The 18,948-nt window shown below is 40.2% G+C and overlaps 1 protein-coding gene across 8 annotated transcripts in view; it reads left to right on the top strand.

The window, feature by feature from the left end:
• USP49 (ubiquitin specific peptidase 49) overlaps positions 1–18,948 on the top strand; it is a 104,513-nt gene that overhangs the window by 3,155 nt on the left and 82,410 nt on the right. For all 8 annotated transcript variants that reach the window (XM_001085366.5, XM_077999977.1, XM_077999976.1 and 5 more), the window contains exon 2: positions 344–425. The gene's annotated coding sequence lies outside the window, so the exon portion shown is untranslated. The remainder of the gene's footprint in view (positions 1–343; positions 426–18,948) is intronic.

Genomic DNA, 18,948 nt, shown 5'->3' on the forward strand with positions numbered 1-18,948 from the left:
AATATAAACTGTAAGATCAGCCAAGGGAAAGAGTGAGTCCTGCCTTTTGTTTCTGTATGCAACGGCCTTAGTGTGCTAAACCAGAGCCTCATTGTCAATGGTTATTTCTCAGTCGCTATTTCTAAAACTGAAAATGGATTTTTAAAAATTGAGATAATGCTGTTTATCAATAAGGACTCCAATGATAAATTTAAGCTTTATTTTCATTTGTTCGTCAAGTACAATTCTACCCGATTTAACTTTATTTTGGTTATAATCTTATTTGCTAAGCAAAAGCTTTTAAATTTATATTTTTAGATTTATTAGGTTGTACATAATTAAATGTTTTCCTGGTTAATTGTAGATTCTTTGGATGGGAAGAGACCTTGAAAGGACCTCTAGTTTATCCAGCAACTCCAGTCAATATCCCACTTAAATAATTCCAGGTAGATAAAAATTTATCCTATTTTTTAAAACAAATCTTCAGCAGTAATGTGGTAACCTCTAGATAATCTTTGCAAGCATTTAATAATTTATCTATCAGGAGAGTCTGCCTTCTCTCTAACCAGCACATGCTTAATGCTATATATTTGTTTGTTTCCTCTTGCCCCATTCTCAATTTTTGAGTTAAAAAATCTGTGTACTTTTGTATTTATAAGACCTTAGTTCTTCATAAACTTAATAATAGTAACCAGCACACATATAATGCTTTTGTGCCAGATTCTTCTGTAAGCACTGCAAATTGTAACTTGTATACTCCTCAATGGCAATCCTATGAGGTAGGTACTATTACTATTCTCATTTTACAGGTGATGAAATAGAGTGTCCTTGAGATTAAATGGTTCGTCCAAGGTTATACTCAGACATTCCTGCAACTATTTATTTGGTAGTTAATTATCTTATATTACAAATAATACAAATAATACAAAATAATATTTTGTTAAATAGTAACCCAGTGATACATTTAAGCTTTATTTTAGTTCAAAAGTTAGAGTTCTAAGTGGTGGGATGGGATTCCAACCTTTGCATTTTGCCAGCAGAGTCTGTGCTTTGGTTTTACCTCTGGTTTGCCTGTTGTGAAGTTCTCCCTCACCATGCTCTTCTTCAGATTCAACACTTAACAAGTCTTGTTTGCCAATCTTTAAAAATTATTCCTGTAGTCCTGTTACTAACCTTTTATCAGTTCCTTTCTAGATGGGGAACCTGGGGTAAACACCATAATGATTATGTATAATGTAAAGATTACATTGAGGTTCTTGCATGCTTCTATTTTTTCATTCCAAAATTGTATTTACAAAACAACCCCACACCAGTAAAAAATGCCTTATTGCATTGCAGATTATGCATCCAGAAAACTGCCCTGGACTTGTTGTATACTATGACATGTTTACAGTTGAAAGATTATTGTTGTTTGAAGAAAAATGAATTTTTTTCTGACTTCAGATTTCAGTGCAAATATCCATAAGCAATACCTGTTTATACCCTCACTAATTTTTTACTATTTTCTCTTTATGTGTGCCTAAGTGATATACCAATTCCCCCATACATTATTATTGTTATTATTATTTTTGAGACAGAATCTCGCTCTTTCGCCCAGGCGAATGCAGTGGCGCCATGTCAGCTCACTGCAGCCTGTACCTCTCTGGGACTACAGATATGCGCCATCACACCTGGCTAATTTTTGTATTTTTTGTAGAGACAAGGTTTTACCATGTTGCCCAGGCTTGTCTCGAACTCCTGGGGTCAAGCGATCCGCCCACCTTAACCTCCCGAAGTGCTGGTATTACAGGTGTGAGCCACTGTGCCTGGCTCCCCTATACTTTTAACTGGTTAAGTAAATTGATCCAGTCATTTTTTTTTTTTTTTGAGATGGAGTACTGCTCTGTAGCTTAGGCTGGAGTGCAGTGACGCCATCTTGGCTCACTACAACTTTCGCCTCCCAGGTTCAAGTGATTCTTCTGCCACAGCCTCCCTAGTAGATGGGATTACAGGTACCCACCACCACACCCAGACAAGTTTTTATATTTTTAGTAGAGACGGAGTTTCACCTTGTTGGCCAGGCTGCTCTCAAACTTCTGACCTCGAACTCGTGACCTCAAGTGATCTCCCAAAGTGTTAGGATTACAGGCGTAAGCCACCGTGCCCAACTGATCCACTCATTTAAAAAAATAATTAACAATTACTGAGTGTTTACTAGGTGTCCAGCATTAACTGAGTATGTGAATTGTTTGAAACTTGAAACAGCCCTATGAGAGAACTTCTGTTGTTAATACTCTATTTTTTGGTGGCTGTTGATTTTATTACAATTTTTTAAATGTATGGAAAAGTTGCAAAAATGATACAAGAAATTCTGTATACCCTTACTCAGTTTTACCAATTTTTTTTCATTTTGCCCCATTTGCTTTATCATTTTCTCTCACTTGAGTATTTTTAAACAAGTCAGATTGAAGAAGATGCATATGAAGACCTTAATTTTAAAGAAGAAAAGGGGAGAATGTTTTGAGTATTTCAGAAAGTTTAGTTTGTATTTGATTTCAGTCAAATACTTGAAGCAAAGGAATCTCAAGATTGGGTTTAGAATGGACTTTGTGTTTTTATGGTCTTGTCTCCAGTACATTCTGAGATTCTTTTACTTGTGAATGATGGGTTTTCAGGTCTTTCCCATTAGAAGAAACTCTATCATAGTGTACCCGTCTGTTGGGAACCTCCTTAGCATGTGACATGTGTGCTCATGCACGGATGTGTCCTCAGGACATGCTAGCTATGGAGGTATGGGTGATTATTGTGTGAGAAACAGGAGCCATGGGGCCTTTCAACACCACAACCAAGAAATATTTAGGTGAAATACATAATTTAAAGACTCTTATGTAGCTTCAAGGAGCTGGAAAAGATCAAAGTGAAAAATGTATTGCTTTAAGAATATTGGTTGGCTGGGTGCGGTGGCTCACACCTGTAATCCTAGCACTTTGGGAGGCTGAGGCAGGTGGATCCCTTGGGGCCAGGAGTTTGAGAACAGCCTGGCCAACATGGTAAAACCCCACCTTTACTAAAAATACAAAAATTAGCCAGACGTGGTGGCACGTGCCTGTAATCCCAGCTACTCAGGAGACTGAGGCAGGAGAATTGCTTGAACCTGGGAGACAGAGGTTGCAGTGAGCTGAGATCAAGCCACTGCACTCCAGCCTGGTCAACAGAGTGAGACTCTGTCTCAAAAAAAAAAAAAAAAAAAAAAAAAAGAACATTGCTTGGGATTAATACAAATAGGTTTGCCATATGATGAGGGGATGAATGGAAGTATCTTAATATTTTATTACCTTCCCCCCAAATAAACTTAAATTTTGGGAGTCTTTTCTGTTGTTGTCACATAAGGAAATTTAACTGACTCCTTTCCCGTCATTTAATCTTCATTAAAATGATGGCCTGTCTATTCGATAAACTTGTGACCTGAAGGGGATCCTCAGTTTAAGTGGAAGGAATATTAACTGTATTCTGACAAATGCAAAATACGGCACTTGTGGCTGGGCGCGGTGGCTCACACCTGTAATCCCAGCACTTTGGGAGGCTGAGGCAGGCAGGTGGATCACCTGAGTTTGTGAGTTCGAGACCAGCCTGACCAGCATGGAGAAACCCCGTCTCTACTAAAAATACAAAATTAGACGGGCATGGTGGCGGTTGCCTGTAATCCCAGCTACTCGGGAGGCTGAGGCCAGAGAATTGCTTGAACCAGGCAGGCAGAGGTTGCAGTAAGCCGAGATTGTGCCATTGTACTCCAGCCTGGGCAACAAGAGTGAAACTCTGTCTCAAAACAAAACAAACAAACAAAAAAATGGCACTTGTGGGCTTCTTTTCCTTTCCCCCCCTCTTTAAGCAATGATCAAAGCTATGAAATATAACTCCTTGTTAAAGCTGATTATAGGCCAGGCACGGTGGCTCACACCTGTTATCCCAGCACTTTGAGAGGCTGAGGCAGTTGGATCACTTGAGGCCAGAAGTTCGAGACCAGTCTGGCCAACATGGTGAAATCCTGTCTCTACTAAAAATACAAAAATTAGCTGGGCATGGTGGTGCATGCCGTAATCCCAGCTACTTGGGTGGTTGAGGAACATGATTTGCTTGAACCTGGGAGGCGGAGGTTGCAGTGAGCTAAGATTGTGCCACTCCATTCCAGCCTGGATGACAGAGTGACACTCCATCTCAAAAAAAACAACAAAAAAAAAACAAAACAAAAAAAGCTGATTGTAATAATTAAAAACACACCCCTTTCATAAGGATGAAAAAATTACAGATTGTTTGGAAAGCATTCTTTCTAGTCATGTGTTATTGTTTTAGAGATATGGGCTATTTTTAAAGACTATAATACTATCCCTTTTCCATTCACATGTTAATAGAAGTCTGGAAAGTAAGGCATTCTCCTGAAATTTTCAGGGTTTTTTATTATATGTCAAGTTGTAAACAGCATTCTGTGACAGGTATTTTCTCTCTTTGTCTTTTATTGAGCTAATTAGTGATTTACACTCTAGTAGCATCTCTTCCAGCTTTACTGTGTGAAAATGTCTGCTACTCTGTGCCTTCTATGCAGCCAGGGCTGGCAAATGATTGGGGGCAGATGTTGGTTAGCACATCAGAAGGATCAGGAATAAAATTCATTTTTCTTTTGTATTTTTAAAGATATGTTTTAAAGGCTTTTGTCTATGTCTTTGCCCCACTCCATTATCCCCTACCCTCATTCAAATAGGAATGTTATGACCTCCGTAACCCAGAGCTACTGTTCTTGATTCAGTTTTGGATTGTTTTCTATCCTGTTCCCACCCCCACCGAAACGTTGTGTCGTGGGATTTAGGGAGGATTAGCACGGCAGTCTGGCATAGTTTAGAGCCCAGGAAGCTGGTCTTCACTGCTCCCTCCCATCATCAGAATACAGAGCTTTCAGTCATTGTCTTTAGAACCCAGCAGTGCTTCTCTTGCTGGGCAAGTTGTGTGAAAGATGGGAGGGCAGCACTGTTGCTAGTGAGTTAGAAGGATACTTTTGTATGATGCTTGTATCTTTCCAAAGGAAGGATAGGCTCTGCTGTTGTGTTAGCTTTTTCAAAATGCAGCAGAGAATGGCAAAAAGATAATTTATAGCTTGGCTTTAGCATTTTGTCGCATTGGTGTCCTGCTCTTTCGTGCCTCCTGCTCTGTCTTTCAGTCTCTAACATGGGAAAGATGTGTAGGATATGTCATGTGCTCACTTGGATGGACCATGTGGGTGCATTAAAATAGCAAGAGCTTTGACTTTGAAATAAAGTCTTTAAGGATCAATTTGTTTTGTAGATATAAATTGTAGTTGAAAATGAAAGGAAGAGTAGATAGGGGTTTACTGATTTATCAGCTTTTTTTGAGACGGAGTCTCACTCTGTGGCCCAGGCTGGAGTGCAGTGATGCGATCTCGGCTCACTGTAACCTTCATCTCCCGGGTTCAAGTGATTCTCCTGTCTCAGCCCCCAGGGTAGCCAGAACTACAGGCATGCACCTCCACGCCTGGCTGATTTTTTGTGTTTTTAGTAGAGATGGAGTTTTGCCATGTTGGCCAGGTTGGTCTCAAACTGCTGACCTCAGGTGATCTGCCTGCCTCAGCCTCCCAAAGTGCTGGGATTACAGGAGTGAGCCACCATGGCCGGCCTTGATTTATCAGTTTTGAGCCCAGACCTTTCTAGAATGCCAGGTAATTTATGGTACTTATTTTTGCAGTTATGGATACTAACTTATCAGGACAATAAGGTCAAAGTCCCTGTTAAAGCTAATTAGATTCTACTTGACAAAAATTGGAGGTAACCACAAAGAAAATCAGGTAAGAAAATGTATGAACTGCTCAGTTCAGCCGTCATTGCTAATAGCTTTATGATCATAGACATCTAGCCCTTGACAGCGAATCAGCATTTATGAACAGAGGTCATCTCATTTATGTAGGCATTCATAGAGTATGTAGGACTGTATTAATGTTATGTTTTTATAAATCAGAATGCCAAGAATATCCCTATAGATGGTCACTGCTAACATTTACATCTTTCACTCTCCTTTTTTATGTTCTGATACAATCAGCTGTATCAATTGGATGCTTATGGCTATACACTGATTGCATGCTTGTATCTAAAAGAGGTCAAAGGTCAGGTTAAAAACATTCATATAAAAAAGTAAAATATGGTCAACTGATTAGAGGAGGGGTCTTATAAGTAAAGATGAGAGCAAACATATCACTGTGGAATTGAATATACTCTTAAAATAAATATTTTAGAAATGTGTGACATAACGGCCAGGCGTGGTGGCTCACGCCTGTAATCCTAGCACTTTGGGAGGCCGAGATGGGCGGATCACGAGGTCAGGAGATCGAGACCATCCTGGCCAACATGGTGAAACCCCGTCTCTACTAAAAATACAAAAAATTAGCCAGTTGTGGTGGCGGGTGCCTGTAGTCCCAGCTACTCGGGAGGCTGAGGCAGGAGAATGGCGTGAACCCGGGAGGCGGAGCTTGCAGTGAGCCGGGATTGAGCCACTGCACTCCAGAGCGAGACTCCGTCTTAAAAAAAAAAAAAGAAAAAAAAGGAATGTGTGACATAGCTTGAAGAGCTTATAACAGTGTATTTCAAGTGAAAGGTAAGTGTGCTTTAATGAAGACATCAGTCTCATCTGTGAGTGGCCTCATTGTCTACTTCATACTGAAAATCCCAAATTGGGCCCAGTGTGTAGTTTACCTTGTTATCCCAGCACATTGGGAGGCCCAGGTGGGAAAATCTCTCTTTTTTTTTTTTTTTTTTTTTCCTGAGGCGAAGTCTCACTCTGTCCCCCAGGCTGGAGTGCAGTAGTGCGATCTTGGCTCACTGCAGCTTCCACCTGCCGGCTTCAAGCCATTCTGCCTCAGCCTCCTCAGTAGCTGGGACTACAGGTGCGTGCCACCACGCCTGGCTAATTTTTGTATTTTTAGTAGAGACAAGATTTCGCCTTGTTGGTCAGGTTGGTCTCGAACTCCTGACCTCAAGTGATCCACCTGAGTGGGAGTGATTGCTTGAGCCCAGGAGTTCAAGGTTACAGTAAGATATGATTGTGTGCTGACACTCAGTAATCTAAATCTGAAATATTGAAGTATTGCAATTTTAGAGCCTTATAGGCAGATGTTGTCCTACTACAGGTTGCTATTATTTTCCTTTACCAGTATTATCATGTATACTAGCTAACATTTGGAACTTGTGGCCTTTCATTAGGAGACATCTAAAAAGGGGTGAACAGGTAATTTTTTTTTTTAAATGTTATTCTCAGTGCCCAGGGAATATGGAATAGACATGTCACTCTACACTGAATACGTTAATCAGTTTTTGTTAGCAGCATGGCGTAATGAGCATATTAACTACAACACCTACGTTGGCAGCCAGCAGTCTGCTTGTGAAATCTTTTAGAAAACAGAAATCTGGTGAGAAGTGTTCTTGAGCAGTTGAAATATTGTCGGGTGCGGAGTGAGGGCGTTACATAGGACAAATAAAGTAGAAAAAACTTATCCTCCAAAAAGTAGTTGTTTCACCACTGAAAGCCATGAGGAAAGGCATTTTATCTGTGGATTGAGATGTGGCTGTCTAATTTACATTGGACTTATAGAGTTCTTTTTGTATTTTGATTTTTCATTTAACTTTGTCGTTTAAACAACTTCAAGGTACATTTCTATTTGATGAAAAAAGTTTTGTAAAACATTTTAAGGACGGTGAGTTTCTCATTTTTTAGTATATATTATATACTACTGTAAATTATTTTTCCCTTCCACTTCCAATTAAAACATATCTGACTTAAAAAAATGCCTTCAGCAGAAGTAAGAAGTTTCTGTTTAAGCAGAGTTCTTGGCACTTAAGAGGTGTTCAATAAGTTTTTATGGAATAAATTAATGTATGCATGAATGAAAAATATTATTCTGAATTTGGACTTCATACTCCTATAATTTGGGTACAGTATAGCATTGGTGTTCAAAGGCTCTCTGTTCAGCCCTCATTCCCATGTCTATTTTCCTCCCCACCTCACAGTCACACTCTCTAATGTGTTTGGTATGTCCTCGATTGTGTATGCATCTTTGTAAAATACTTACTGATTCTTTTGGTATATATATTTTTAATTACAAAATTGCTCATTATACTACACCGTTGTAGAATTTGGCTATAGAATTCTCCTTGTAGAAATGCTGTAGATCTTACTCTGGTTTTTACTTTTTTCAGTGAGCACTATATTTTAAGAGCTATGTATGGGCCGGGCATGGTGGCTCATGCCTGTAATCCCAGCACTTTGGGAGGCTGAGGCGGGCAGATCACGAGGTCAGGAGTTCGAAACCAGCCTGGCCAGCATGGTGAAACCACGTCTCTACTAAAAATACAAAAAATTAGCTGGGTGTGGTGGTACATGCCTGTGGTCCCAGCTACTCGGGAGGCTGAGGCAGGAGAATTGCCTGAACCCAGCAGGCGGAGGTTGCAGTGAACCAAGATTGCACCACTGCACTCCAGGCTGAGGGTGAGACTCTGTCTCAAAAAGACCAAAACAAAACAAAAAAAAAACTGTTCATGTGGATGTAGATTTAGCTAATTGCTTCTAGCTGCAACATAGTATTCTGTGTTGTGCATCCATTCCCATAGTGATGGGCACCTAGGCTACCGTAAACAATGCTACCAGTAACAGTCTTGCACATGTCCATTGTGGACATGTTGGAGAATTCTCAGGGACACAGACCCAGGAGTAGCATTGCGGCATAAGTACTATGAGTCTGTTGAATGGTTATATAAGCTTATAACAACAAGCATTGTGTTTCTATAACCGCCCCCCCAACACTTGGTATTGTCCACATTTCTAATTGTGGCCTTTTAGTAATATCTCATTTTAATTTTAATTTTGTTTATTTATTTATTTATTTTGAGATGGAGTCTCACTGTGTCACCCAGGCTGGAGTGCAGTGGCACGATCTCGGCTCACTGCAACCTCTGCCTCCTGGGTTAAAGCTATTCTCCTGCCTCAGCCTCCCGTGTAGCTGGGATTACAGGCGTGTGCCACCATACCTGGTTAATTTTAGTAGAGATGGAGTTTCACCGTGATGGCCAGGCTGGTTTCGAACTCCTGCCTAACCTCAGGTGATCCACCTGCCTTGGTCTCCCAAAGTACTGGGATTACAAGCGTGAGCCACTGTGCCCGGCCCTTTTTTTTTTTTTTTTTTTTTTTTTTTGAGACAGTCTCACTCTCCCAGGCTGGAGTGCAGTGGTGCAATCTCAGCTCACTGCAACCTCCATCTCCTGGGTTCAAGCAGTTCTCCTGCCTTAGCCTCCCGAGTAGCTGGGATTACAGGCGTATGCCCCCACACTCAGCTAATTTTTTTGTAGTTTTAGTAGAGACAGGGTTTTGCCATGTTGGCTAGGCTGTTTAATTTTTATTTCTAGTTACCAGCGAGTTTAATAATTTCTTCAATTCTAGTTAGCCATTTTCCTTTGCCTCTTCATATCCTTTGTTTCCTGTATTTTTCTTGTTGATTTATAGAACTCCTTAATATATATAATATTTCTTAAATCCCTGGTTGGTTTTGGACCATATAAATATCATCTTCTGGGGTGTCATCTATTAACTTTGCCTAGGTGTTTTTTGTTTTTTGTTTTTTTTTGAGACGGAGTCTTGCTCTTTTGCCCAGGTTGGAGTATAGTGGTATGATCTTGGCTCACTGCAACCTCTGCTTCCTGGGTTCAAGCAAGTCTCCTGCCTCAGCCTCCTGAGTAGCTGGGACTACAGGCGTGTGCCACCACACCCAGTTAATTTTTTGTATTTTTAGTAGAGACGGGGTTTCACCGTGTTAGCCAGGATGGCCTTGATCTCCTGACCTTGTGATCTGCCCGCCTCGGACTTCCAAAGTGCTGGGATTACAGACGTGAGCCACCGCGCGTGGCTGCTTGGTGTTCTTTATTGAATGGAAATTCTTGATTTTGATATAGACACATCCATCATTTTTTAGCCTACTGTATTTGCCTTATTGCTGCTTCTTAGACTTAGATCATCCAGATTGTCTCCCTAAATTTCTTTTAGCCTTATGGCTTTACATTTCCCCTCAAGTTTTTAATGTATATGGAGCAATCTTTAGATGTGGTATAAGTTGGATCCAGCCTTATTTTTTTTTTATTTCCCAATACCATCTACTAAACTAGCTGAACTTTCCAGTTGATTTGTAGTAACATCCTTATTGTAAATCAAGTTTCTCACCTTTCTATTCTATCTCATTGGTGTATTTATCTCGAAGTTTCTTAAAGGGGGCACAGTTAGTAGAGTAGGTATGTTTAGCACTGCAGGGCCTGTCCACTCAGTGTCAGTAGTGTTGCCCTGTCATTGTGACATCCATGATGTCCCATGCATTTCCAGACACACCCTAGATGAGATCCTGTACCATATCATATTTATTACTGTGCCTTTCTAGTATTTATTAAGACATGACAGGATGGATTCCCTCTCTTTGCTTTTTTTTTTCAAAATTGATATAACTATCTGTAGATCTTTTTTTTTTTCATAAATAGTTTAGATTTAGTTTTTCTAATTTCCTCCCTCCACAAAATGTCCTGTTACAATTTTGATTATTGAGATTATAATTTGATTTAGATTAATTTACCAAGATTTGGCATCTTTTTACAAAGGTAAGTCAGTACATCCATGAGCATGAAAGAATGAACATAATATTTTATTATTATTTAACTGGAGGAACTATTGGGTATGTATTATGTTTTGTAAGAGAATAGTATATTTTCTCAAAGTTTAAAAAGGAAAGAAAACCATACTTTATGCAGAAGCATAAACTGCATAAAGTATAATTTTCTTCCTGATTCCAGACTATGAAACAAAAAAAAAATTTTTTAACGTTCAACTTGAAAGCTATGGAATATGCTACAGTTAAACCACCTTGCTAATCTATTCTCATTGTCTTCCTTTATGGTAAAAAATGAGAGCAAATGTTTTTGCCAGAATGTGTTTTAGTTTAATTTTTAAAAATCCCTGGTCAAAATTAATCACTTATCAAAAAATATCAGGTCCAGCTATTTCCTCACTTACAGATTCCCTAGATGCCTTTTCTACCTGCCTGTCCATGCAGAGCCCAACATGTGATCAATAAGTGTGTTTTTGTTCCTTGATGCCGTCAAGCAAAACAAGAAGTATGGTTTTAACACTCATTGATTAGTAGTAGGTGATATTATGTTTAAAAACACCTCATTTTGCTATAAAAGGTCAATAGAAAATATAGGTGTTTTACTTTTTTAAATATTTGGAGATAGAGAAAAGCATATATCCTAATTGGGAAGTCATTTTTTAGGTTTTAGAGACAGTGGGGCAGCAGATGTTTCAGATTTGAGTCTCATCATTATTCTGTAGTTTAAGTCTTTGGGAAAGAACAAGTGACTCTGATTCCACATGCTCCTTGCCTTGTTCTAACAGACTTGTAGTATTTGTGCTTTCCTTTCCTGAGGAAGCATTACAACTTTTTAAGTGTTTTCATTCCGCACCGAAATGTGATTCAGTCAAGTTGTTCTTTTGACTTTGGTTTAGCATCTGTTTGAATGAAAAAGGAATTTTAATTCATTAAGTGATTGACGTAGGTATAAACCATGAACCTTCTCCAGTGACATCATAATATGTTAAACATTCTTCTTTTCTTTTTCTCTTTGCTGGTTTTATAACTATGACTTTTGAATATCTATCAGCAAAAACATTATTTCCTGCCCTTAATTTTTTTCAAAGACAGCCACACATACCATTTGAGTTTTCCAAATACTTTTGTTTTGCCTTGAAATTCAGACTTTTTTTTTTTTTTTTTGGTATTTAATGCCATATTTCTAAACAGTAGGCTTATGCTTACAAAAATCTGTGTAGGGGCCGCGCAGGGTGGCTCACGCCTGTAATCTTAGCACTTTGGGAGGCCGAGGTGGGTGGATCACGAGGTTAGGAGTTTGAGATCAGCCTGGCCAACATGGTGAAATCCCATCTCCACTAAAAATATGGCGTGGTGGCAGGCGCCTGTAATCCCAGCTGCTTGGGAGGCTGAGGCAGGAGAATTGCTGGAACCCGGAAGACAGGTTGCAGTGAGCTGAGACCACACCACTGCACTCCAGCCTGGGCAACAGAACGAGACTCCATCTCAAAATAAAATAATAAAAAATAAATAAATAAATAAAAATCTGTGTAGGTTCTTTTCTAAACCTGCCCAGCTTTTATCCTGGGATCTACTTCCCTCATATCCTGGGTATTTCCTTTGCCTTCTTATGGAGAACCCCCTGTTTTCCTGGACTTGATATCTTTCTCCTTTGTTGTTTATATTTTAATTTGTGTGGAGCATGTCCCCCAGAAGTTCCTGAGAAAAAGGTACATGAGATGTAAATTTGTTTGGGATTCTGCATATATGAAAATGTCTTGATTTTCTTTTATACTTGATTTATAGTTTACCTGGGTATAGAATTCTAGATAAGAGAATATTTTCTATTTTCTCTGAGTTTATCAGGCATCACTCTATTGGCTTCTAGCTTCTGTTGCTGTTGATGAGAAGTCTGATGATGTTCTGATTCTTGACTATTTTTTTCCTCCCTGGAAATGTTCTGAAATTTTGATACAATTAGCCTTATTCTAGGCCTTGTTTTGTCTTTTATGCTGGACACTTGGAGGGCCTTTTCAATTTGGTAACAGACTTTTCAGTTCTGGGAAATTTTCTTGAATTCTTTTTTTTTTTTGAGACGGAGTCTCGCTCTGTCTCCCAGGCTGGAGCGCAGTGGCCCTATCTTGGTTTACTGCAAGCTCTGCCTCCCGGGTTCACACCATTCTCCTGCCTCAGCCTCCCGAGTAGCTGGGACTACAGGCACCCACCACCACGCCTGGCTAATTTTTGTATTTTTTTAGTAGAGACGGGGTTTCACCTTGTTAGCCAGGATGGTCTCCATCTCCAGACCTCTTGATCCGCCCGCCTCGGCCTCCCAAAGTGCTGGGATTACAGGCATGAGCCACCGCACTCAGCCTGAATTCTTAAATTCTAACCAATCCCTTCCTTTTCCTCCTTGCCCCCCGTTTTCTCTGTTCTTCCTCTCGAACTCTTAATACTTGTGTTTGGAATTTCTAGACTGATGATTCCTTTAATTTTCTTTTCCTATTTCCCGTGTTTTTGTCTCTTTATTCTGCTTTCTGGGGGGTGTCTTGAACTTCATCTTAAGACCTTTCTAATTAGTTTTATATTTATGCTGTCATATTTTTAATATTCAAGAGTTTTTTTTCTGTGAATGTTGCTTTTTAGTAGCTTTTTTTAGTAGCATTATTTTTGTTTCATAGATGGGCTAGCTGTTCTCTGAACGTGTTATTTCCTCAGCTTTCTGTAAAATCTCTGTTTCCTTAAAATACCTTACTTGTTCATTTCATTTATTTTGATCTTTCATTTAGGGAATTTTGTTAAAAGTATAGCTTTGGCTGTTTTACTCATATTCAGGAGTGAGCCACGAAAAAACTGAAAGCTGAATTTGCCAGCTTTTTGGAGTGGCAGCTTCTAAAAGTTAACTGGTGGTTTTCATTGTAAGCTGATTAGTCAAGGACCTATATTCTTTGAGAGGACACCTCTAACAGTCAGTATTTGTGCTTTTCTCTTGACCAGGTTCATCCCCAGAAAGAATGTTCCTATTATCTGCTTAGGGCTTACAAACCTGGCTGCAACATTTGGGAAGCTGAGTGGGGAAAATGGCTAGGGATGTCTCACCTTTCAGGATATCAACTTTCTCTTAATCACCATCTTTTTTAGACTGGTGGGCCTGCCCCAGTTGTGCCTAGTCCAGAGTCTCTCTAGTAATCTTTCCAGAGAACAAACCTCCCATCCTCTGCCCAGCAGCTGCTTGGAGACAGGGTGGCAATCTAGGGATAGAACTTTTACCCCATTCTTTTTTTAGCCTTGTCTGCTATCCCCACTTTCAGAGGCATTTTGAGTTTTTCTGGTTTGTCCTAGCACAATTCAGTTTGCTTTGGGCTTCTCCTTAACATAGGGAGACCCTCCATCTCTACATAAAACTAAAAAAAAAATTAGCCAGGTGTGGTGGCATGCGCCTGTGGTCCCAGCTACTTGGGAGGCTGAGGTGAAAGGATAGCTTGCACCCTGGAGTTTGAGGCTGCAGTGAGCCATAATTGCGCTACTGCACTCCAACCTGGGCGACAGAGCAAGACCCTGTTTCAAAAACAAAACATAGAGGCAGGGTCTCACTCTGTTGGCCAGGCTGGTCTCAAACTGCTGGCCTCAAGCAGTCCTCCCATGCTTGCCTCTGAAAGTGCTGGGATTATAGGCATGAGCCACCATACCTGTCTGACCTATGTTTAAAGTTAGAAACCATTTTTGTAGGATAAGTGCAGATTCACAGTTGAGTAACTTCTCAAACAAGGCTAACTTCCAACTAAGTTTTACCACAGGCAAAAAACCTACTTAAATAAATTGTATGTTCCTTGCCACTGATGTAGGGATACTAGAATTGCAGCAATTCAAAGCAATTATCTTGGGCCTACGTGTTGCTGCTTCCTTGCTGTGTGATCCTGGGTCATTTCCTAACGAAATTGGGCCCTCTGTGCTTCATGCTGTAAAATGCTGCTGATACCCACCTCATTGTGAGAATTAACTGAGCAAGTATACATGAAAATACCTCACACAATATGGTATCTAGGAGGGAGTATAATATTCATAAATCTCTTATTAAAATTGTTGCTTTGCTAACAAAATTACTGTATAGTATTTATAAGAAGTGCTTGATAATGACAGAATTAATGATTTTAATGTATGCTGACAGACTAAACTCTACCAATTAATATTTATTATATGTGGGACATATAAGAAGCAGGATTAGCTTTAAGCAGAGTGATAAAGTAGAAACTATATAAAAGGTGATCTTTGTGGCTGATGCTGCTGCTCTACAAACTAAATGGGATTTGGTATTGTTTTTATTTGCATTTATCTTGGATGACTGAGGAGAATGCAAGCACATTCCTTTGCTCTCAGGTCATGTTATTTTTTGGTGAGAAGAACTCCCAATCTGGCTAAGATTGTATGTCTTTTAGTTCTTATTAAGCCGTCAGTTAAAATTGTAAAGACCCAGATACCCAACACATTTTAGGATTCTTGAATTCTACCTGAATGATGAAGCTCTTTTATCCCAGCCTGCCCCAGAACATCTGGGATGTTTGAATGTCAGTGTTTCTTTTTGCTAGAATAATGATCTAAAGTGTTTGCTTTCTTTGGTAGCAAAGAAAGAATACCTAACATATGTACAGCTCTTGCCAGTTTATAATGCACTTACACACATTTTCTTATTTGATCTTTGCAACTCTTTTGGAAGAAAGTAGAGCTGATATTATATGCTTTACAAATGAGAAAGTAGGGATTCTCAAGACGTTAGTGAATTGCCCAAGGTCACACTGGTAATAAGTAGATAACCTGGACCTTAAACTGAAGCCATCTCATTCTAAATCTAAGGCTTTTTCAATCTTTCGTGCTCATATATCCCTTACACATTAACAGATCCATCTAGTATCTTATTACATATGGAAGACAATCAACGGGGCAAGTGGATTCCTAAAGCCATTTTGATCCTAGTCATCATACAGCCATTTAGAGAAGGAAATTTATGATGTGGGGCCTGGCCATCTTTCAGTCAGACTCTGGATCTTTTATGCATCGTTGTAATGATCCCAAATTGTTTTTATTTAAGACAGCTGAAACGGCCAGGTGCGATGGCTCACGCCTGTAATCCCAGCACTTTGGGAGGCCGAGGTGGGTGGATCACGAGGTCAGGAGTTTGAGACCAGCCTGGCCAACGTGGCAAAACCGTGTCTCTACTAAAAATACAAAAATTAGCCGGCTATGGTGGCAGGTGCCTGTAATCCAGCTACTTGGGAGGCTAAGGCAGGAGAATCGCTTAAACCCAGGAGGCAGAGGTTGCAGTGAGCTGAGATCATGCCATTGCATTCCAGCTTGGGCAACAAGAGCAAGACTCCGTCTCAAAAAAAAAAAAAAAAAAACAAGAAAGCAAGCTAAAACAATATGATAATTTTTTCTCTAATACAAAAATATATGTGTGGAGAGATGATAAAATTACCATTTGCGGCCGGGCGCGGTGGCTCAAGCCTGTAATCCCAGCACTTTGGGAGGCCGAGACGGGCGGATCACGAGGTCAGGAGATCGAGACCATCCTGGCTAACACGGTGAAACCCCGTCTCTACTAAAAAATACAAAAAACTAGCCGGGTGAGGTGGCGGGCGCCTGTAGTCCCAGCTACTCGGGAGGCTGAGGCAGGAGAACGGGCGTGAACCCGGGAGGCGGAGCTTGCAGTGAGCTGAGATCTGGCCACTGCACTCCAGCCTGGGCGACAGAGCGGGACTCCGTCTCAAAAAAAAAAAAAAAAAAAAAAAAAATTACCATTTGCAGTGGTAAATATCACATGAAGTTTTTAATGAAAATAGGTACTTAAGAGCTGGGTGGGGTGGCTGGCACATGCCTGTAGTCCCAGCTACTTGGGAGGCTGAGGTGGTAGGGTCGCTTGCGCCCTGGAGTCTGGAGTTCAAGACCAGCCTGGGCAACATAGTGAGACCCTGTCTGTAAAAAAAAGTATTTTATAAATGTTAGGCAGCATGTTGCCTAGGAAGTAAAATTTAAGATAAATGTAAAAAATGGGATCCTCAGCCCAGCACGGTGGTGGCCCACACCTATAATCTCAGTACTTTTATAGGCCTGGGCAGATCACTTGAGGCCAGGAGTTCAAGACCAACCTGGACAACATGGTGAAACCCTGTCTCTACTAAAAATACAAAAATTACCTGGATGTGGTGGTGCGAACCTGTAATCCCAGCTACTTGGGAGGCTGAAGCATGCAAATTGCTTACCTGGGAGGCAGAGGTTGCAGTGAGCTAAGATCATGCCACTACCCTCCAGCCTGGGCAACAGAGTGAGATTGTCTCAAAAAAAAAAACCCGGGATCCCCTATCAGTGATTCATTTGGCCAGCAGTATATGTTAATATGTCCTTTGTACTATGTACTATGCTATGTCAACAGGACACAATAATGGATGATAAATAATCCTTCCTCCCAGGAATCTCACAGTCTAGATTACCATTCCATGTATACTGTAAATACAGCTTTGTGGACTGCATTTCTGTTTAATGGTGAGGAAGCATTTTAATAAATAGCTTCTAAGAAGTCAATTCATGTGGCAAATGAACAGCACTATTACCACCTAGATTATTCTGAATCATAGTCAAAATGTGTAAATGCAATCCTTCTACCCTTTGTATTTCACAATAATTCAAAAATCTCTGTTTTACAGTTTCTGTGCAGAGGCCTTGAGTTTGAACTTAAACCATTATTGAGAGCCATAAATGGACAAAACCCATGGCAAACTAATACTTTTGAATCTTAGTAAAGTCAGCAGATCTTGAACCTTTTTTTCATGCTTTCTGTGTGGTGCACTGAAATGTAAAATGTTATATGTTTCTTATTTACTCTGGGCAATATGTACAAAATTTTAGAATTTTAAATTTGAGTGGGACTGGAGATAACATAATTAATCAGTGGCAGAGTGTGGACTGAAACCCAGGCTTCCTGATACCTAGTTTAGTTCTCTTCCTGCTGTCCTATACTGGGCTTCCTAATTTAGCAGCCAAGAGAGATTTAATTGTAATTGCTGATTGTGGTCTCCTTAAAATTTTAAAGTTTTCTTTATTTAACTGTAAATGCATGTAAATTTTTTCTTTATTTAGTTGTGTGAATTTCCTCTGCCTTGTGTCTTCCAAGGCATTTGGGCTGTTTTAACTTCAATTACGGCTGGTTGCAGTGGCTCACGCCTGTAATCTCAAAACTTTCAGAGGCCAAGGCTGGCGGATCACGAGGTCAGGAGTTCAAGACCATCCTGGCCAACATGGTGAACCCCCTCTTTACTAAAAATACAAAAATTAATCAGGTGTGGTGACGCACCTGTAGTCCCAGCTACTTGGGAGGCTGAGGCAGAAGAATCACTTGAACCCAGGAGGCGGAGGCTGCAGTGAGCCGAGATCGTGCCACTGCACTCCAGCCTGGGTGACAGAGCAAAGCTCTGTCTTAATTAAAAAAAAAAAAAAAGTTCAATTAGATGGTTGATCATTTATGATTTAAAAAGTCATTTATGACATTGACTTAAAAATATGTTATTCTTATAGACTTTGTACCACAATGCAGAGAAAGTATCTAATTCAGGTTTTGAGCCATTGATTCATTGGCAGTGACAATGAGGATATATTTCCACTCCAAAACAGGATTAGATGCAACTTCCTAGATTATTATAGACTGCCTTGCCTGCTCCCACGGCTGTCTTGAGGCACCGAGGGGATATGCGTGGAAGCACTTTGAAAAACATAAGTGACATAACAGTATGTTTTGCTTTCATTCATGAATCTTCTAATTGTATATTAGAGACTTTTTGTTGTAAGACATTTTGCTATGTGAGCTTATAGATTGTAATAGATTTGGGGCTGAGCGTGGTGGCTCACACCTGTAATCTCAGCACTTTGGGAGGCTGAGAGGGGGTAGATCACGAGGTCAGAAGTTTGAGACCAGCCTGACCAATATGGTGAAACCCCATCTCTACTAAAAATACAAAAATTAGCCGGGTGTGGTGGCGTGTGCCTGTAATCCCAACTACTCAGGAGGCTGAGACAGGAGAATCACTTGAACCTGGGAGGCGGAGGTTGCAGTGAGCCAAGATGGTGCCACTACACTCCAGCCTGGGCGAAAGAGTGAGACTCCGTCTCAAAAAAAAAAAAAAAAAAAAAAAAGAAATGGATTTGGATAGGCCAAAAATGTGACTGGGTCAAGGAAAACACTTAAATCCATCAAGGCCTTGCTATTAGTAAAATTATGGAGTGTGTGGATAGTGGAAAATAAGTATAGTGTGCTAGTGCCTTAGAAT

Source organism: Macaca mulatta, chromosome 4 (genome assembly GCF_049350105.2).
Source record: "Macaca mulatta isolate MMU2019108-1 chromosome 4, T2T-MMU8v2.0, whole genome shotgun sequence".
In the NCBI taxonomy this organism is placed as follows: domain Eukaryota; kingdom Metazoa; phylum Chordata; class Mammalia; order Primates; family Cercopithecidae; genus Macaca; species Macaca mulatta.